The sequence below is a fragment of the Balaenoptera ricei genome, chromosome 6 (assembly GCF_028023285.1).
Source record: "Balaenoptera ricei isolate mBalRic1 chromosome 6, mBalRic1.hap2, whole genome shotgun sequence".
Classification (NCBI taxonomy): domain Eukaryota; kingdom Metazoa; phylum Chordata; class Mammalia; order Artiodactyla; family Balaenopteridae; genus Balaenoptera; species Balaenoptera ricei.
The window spans coordinates 44,204,440-44,210,450 of record NC_082644.1 but is presented as its reverse complement, the minus strand read 5'-3'; positions in this window follow the sequence as shown (position 1 = coordinate 44,210,450).

The following is a 6,011-nucleotide window of genomic DNA, read 5'->3' as shown; positions in this document are numbered from 1 at the left end:
AAGAGAGGAACACTCCTAAATTCCTTCTAGAAGCCACCATCACCCTGATACCAAACCAGACAAAGATATCACAAGAAAAGAAAATTATAGACCAATATCACTGATGAACAGAGATGCAAAAACTCTGAACAAAATGCTAGCAAACAGAATCCAACAACATATTAAAGGATCATACACCATGATCAAGTGGGGTTTATCCCAGGGATGCAAGGATTCTTCAATATATGCAAATCAATCAATGTGATACACCATATCAACAAATTAAGGAATAAAAACCATATGATCATCTCAATAGATGCAGAAAAACTTTTGACAAAATTCAACACTAATTTATGATAAAAACTCTCCAGAAAATCAGTATAGAGGGAAACTACCTGAACATAATAAAGGCCTATATAACAAAACCACAGCCAACATCATTCTCAATGGTGAAAAACTGAAACCATTTCCACTAAGATCAGGAAGAAGACAAGGATGTCCACTCTGGCCACTCTTATTCAACATAGTTTTGGAAGTCCTAGCCATGGCAATAAGAGAAGAAAAAGAAATAAAAGAAATACAAACTGGAAAAGAAGAGTAAAACTGTTACTGTTGGTAGCTGACATGATACTATACATAGAAAATCCTAAGGATGCCACTAGAAAACTACTAGAACTAATCAATGAATTTGGTAAGGTTTCAGGATAAAAATTAAAGCACAGAAATCTCTGGCATTCCTATACACTAACAACGAAAACTCAGAAAGAGAAATTAAGGAAATAATCCCATTTACCACCGCAACAAAAATAATAAAATGCCTAGGAATAAATCTACCTAAGGAAGCAAAAGACTTGTACTCAGAAAACGATAAAACACTGATGAAAGAAATCAAAGTTGACATAAACAGATGGAGAAATATACCATATTCTTGAATTGGAAGAATCAATATTGTGAAAATGACTATACTACCCAAAGCAATCTACAGATTTAATGCAATCCCTATCAAACTACCAATGGCAATTTTTCACAGAACTAGAACAAAAAAATTTACAATTCATATGGAAACACAAAAGACCCTGAACAGCCAAAGCTGTCTTGAGAAAGAAAAACGGAGCTGGACGAATCAGGCTCCCTGACTTCAGACTATACTACAAAGCTACAGTAATCAAGACAGTATGGTACTGGCACAAAAACAGAAATATAGATCAGTGGAACAGAATAGAAAGCCCAGAGATAAACACATGCACATATGGTCACCTAATTTATGAGAAAGGAGGCAAGAACATACAATGGAGAAAAGACAGCCTCTTCAATAAGTGGTGCTGGGAAAACTGGACAGTTACATGTAAATGAATGAAATTAGAACACTACTTAACACCATACACAAAAATAAACTCAAAATGGATTAAAGACATAAATGTAAGGCCAGACACTATAAAACTCTTAGAGGAAAACATAGGAAAAACACACTTTGACATAAACCACAGCAAGATCTTTTTGGACCCACCTCCTAGAGTAATGGAAATAAAAACAAAAATAAACAAATGGGACCTAATGAAACTTAAAAGGTTTTGCACAGTAAAGGAAACCATAAACGAGACAAAAAGACAACTCTCAGAATGGGAGAAAATATTTGCAAATGAAACAACGGACAAAGGATTAATCTCCAAAATATACAAACAGCTCATGGAGCTCAATATCAAAAAAACAAACAAATCAATTAAAAAATGGGCAGAAGACCTAAATAGACATTTCACCAAAGAAGACATACAGATGGCCAAGAGGCACATGAAAATATGCTCAACATTACTAATTATTCGAGAAATGCAAATCAAAATTACATGAGGTATCACCTCACACTGGTCAGAATGGCCATTATCAAAATATCTAGAAACAATAAGTGCTGGAAAGGGTGTGCTGCACTTTTGGTGGGAATGTAAATTGATACCACCACTATGGAGAACAGTATGGAGGTTCCTTAAAAAACTAAAAATAGAACTACCATATGACCCAGCAATCCCACTACTAGGCATATACCCTGAGAAAACCATAATCAAAAAAGAGACATTTACCACAATGTTCATTGCAGCACTATTTCCAATAGCCAGGACATGGAAGCAACCTAAATGTCCATCGACAGATGAATGGATAAAGAAGATGTGGCACATGTATACAATGGAACATTACTCAGCCATAAAACGGAATGAAATTGAGTTATTTGTAGTGAGGTGTTGGACATAGAGTCTGTCATACAGAGTGAAGTCAGAAAGAGAAAAAGAAATACCGTATACTAACGCATATATATGGAATCTAAAAAAAAAAATGGTACTGATGAAGCTAGTGGCAGGGCAGGAATAAAGACACAGACATAGAGAATGGATTTGAGGACACGGCGGGGGAGGGGGAAGCTGAGGCGAAGTGAGAGTAGCATCGACATATATACACTACTGAATGTAAAATAGTTAGCTAGTGGGAAGCAGCAGAACAGAACAGGGAGATCAGCTTGGTGCTTTGCGATGACCCAGAGACGTGGGATAGGGACAGTGGGAGTGAGGCTCAAGAGGGAGGAGATATGGGGACATGTGTATGCATATGACTGATTCACTTTGCTGTACAACAGAAACTAACACAGTATTATGAAGCAATTATTCTCCAATAAAGATCTATTTAAAAAAATAAAAGAAAAAAAAAGATACTTGCACCCCAATATTCGTAAAGTACTGTTTACAATAGCCAAGACATGGAAGCAACCTAAGTGTCCATTGACAGAAGAATGGATAAAAAAGATGTGGCATATATACACAATGGGATATTACTCGGCCATAAAAAAGAATGAAATAATGCCATTTGCAGGAACATGGATGGACCTACAGATGATCAAACTAAGTGAAATAAGTCAGACAGAGGAAAACATACATCATATGATATTGCTTATATGTGGAATCTAAAAAATGGTACCAATGAACTTATTCACAAAACAGAAATAGACTCACAAACACAGAAAATAAACTTATGGTTACCAAAGGGGAGAGGGAGGGGAGGGATAAATTAAGAGTTTGGGATGAACAGATACACACTACTATATATAAAATAGATAAACAACACGGACCTACTGTATAGCACAGGGAACTATATTCAATATATTTAGTAACCTATAATGGAAAAGAATCTAAAATATGTATATATATATTATATATATATATATATATATATATATATATATATATATATATAAAAACCTCAATCACTTTACTGTATACCTGAAAGTAACACAACATTGTCAATCAACTATATTTCAATAAAAATTTATAAATATATAAATACAAATACTCTATTTCATATCCCTATAGAGTTTAAAATATTTTATATCTCTTGGCAAATTCATTTATCATTCCTAATTTGCTATGTGTGTGTATATATATATATATATGTATATATATATGTTTGCTATTCAGGTATTCCTTTGTAACAATTCCTGATTGTAACATCTTATCATCTTATTGGTTCCTTCACTAATTAATGTGTTAAATAAAAGCTTTGGGTGATTATTTTATAAAGGTCATAATTTTATCTTTTTTAAAAATGGTCATCTAGGAGCCAACACACAATTACCAATGAACTGACTACAGATTTTGTGTGTTCTTCCTCTTGAAACCAGAGTTACTTGCCAGTGTGGGCTGTTTGTGTTAGGGCTGCTGCCTACAAGACGGAGAGCTTCAGTTGGGAAGGGTTTGATAAGGCAGGAAAAAGAACATAGTTTGATGACTGCGAAACACAGTCTGCTGAAATCTCCTGTGTGTGTGAATAATTCCTAATTAGCAATGTGGAAACTCAGCCTGGTCATGCTTCATCAGAATCTCTGAAGAGTCAAGTACTTTTATTTTTCTAACCTCATAGAGGTATTTCTAGCACTGACAATCATCTGACTAGCGAATGGAGTTGATGGAAAAGCACAGCGTGTCCCTCCCCCCGGCAAGCAACTTTTAAGAAAGGAGCCCTTGTGACTTTAGACAACAACTGGAAGTCCATTAGGCCCTAAGACTTACTTATAAGTTTGGAAAGAGGGGTTAACTACTTCAGATTAAGTCCTAGTAATGTGTTATAACTCTGCCTTGATGACATAAGACTTCGATGGTCCTTTAAAAATCTCATCCATTTATCACTTGCAGTCTTGATATCTGACACATTTGAGATCATGAACAGACTCTCCAGATTCTTTGGCTCCAGACCCCATCAGTGATGCTTGCTGCCTGTAAATCCAGTTACAGGCAGGGCTTCATCATTGCCGTGGATGGAACCCTCCATCATAATAAAGATTTAGCAGCAATGGTCAGTCTTCTGAAGTACCAAAAGTGCAGATCCCTTATGATGATTGAAGGAGTCTTTTTCACTGTGATATTTATTGGACTTAAACTGAGCTCATTTCCCAGACCAAGGGGATATAATAAGCTTCTCTTCTATGCCGTCTCATTTTGTCACTTGAGTATCTAAGTGATATTCCCTGGGCCACTTTAATCTGTGATTTACAAAGAACTTCCACAGAAGCGAATAAAATGTTTTCATAGGGGATTCAGATGAGGGAAGGTTAGGGAATGGTTGTTACTACAAAGTCCAAGCAGTCATATGCCCACCATTCCATTCTTGTTCTCCCAGCTCTCCCTTCCTCACCTCTACCCTTCAATTCACAGCCTCATCTCCTTCCACATCCCTTTTCCTAATGCAAATCAGCCCACACAGCAGATGGGCACAAATGGTCTGATGTTCAGGGAGCCCCCCTCTTCTTCATAAGGTCACCTCCCAAGAGGAGCTTTGCTTTATCAGTTGTCTATGGTATGTAACAAATTACCACATACTTGTGGTTTAAAACAACACACAGATCGGTGGTTCAAATAAATATACATCTATTCTCTTACAGTTCTGGAAGCCAGAGGTGAGAAATGGTTTCAATGGGCCAAAACCAAAATGTTGGCACAGCCAGGCTTCCTCAGAAGCTTTAGAGTAGAATCTGTTTCTTTGTCTTTTCCAGTTGCTAGAGCTGCATTCCTTGCATTCCCCGGCCTACAGCTCTTCTTTCCAGGTTCACAGCCAGAAGCAGCATTATCACTCACCTTCTCCTCTTCCGTGTAGTCAGATCTGCCTCTGTCTGCCTTTCATAAGGACACTGTGAGTGCATTAGGGCCCGCCTAGATAATCTAGGATAATCTCCCCACCTTAAAATCTTTAACTTAATGGTATCTGCAAACTCCTTTTGTCATATACGGTAACATTCACAAATTCCAGGGATTAATACGTGCATCACTTTGGGGACCACTATTCAGCCCCCCACACCTACTTATCTTTTCCTCTTTTGGTTGCTGCCAAAGCATCAAATAACAAACTACCAAACACTTGCCAGTGCTTTCAGGGAAAACATCCAGAGGGAATAAAATGTAAACTTAAGCAAAAATTCAAAGCAAAAACTAGTATAATGGAAGTACCACACACTTTCAGAGATATATTAATTAAAACTTTTGCTGAAGAAAGATGATGTGTGGCATTTCTTGATAAGCGGAAAACAATACTTCAAAAATGAAAAATTATTTTCATTGCTAAAAAATGAAACATTAAATAATATTTTGAAAGAACACACAGAAAGGTAAAAGATATTTTCATGCCAGGAGGGACAGTGAGTCATAAATAGTAGATAATGAACAAAAAGTTTGACTCACTATATACAAAGCCAAATTGACCACGTTTCCAGAAATAACTACTGAGGAAAACAGAGGTTCATAAGCAGAGCTATATTATGTAAGAGCTGAGAAAGGAACTCGGTAAAAACAACAGATGAAGATATGTTAGCACAATGCTTGTTTTTTTTAAAAAGTCTTTATCTGGAGACTTGCTCAAAAATAGAATGTTATAAGCAGATTACATAAACTTAAATAGACTCCAAACTTTCACATAACACTGAACTGAATCTTCCAGTTTTTCTCCTAAATAGGAAAATATTTTCTCTAGAATTCTTGACATCCCTTTTATAAGCCACGTTAACA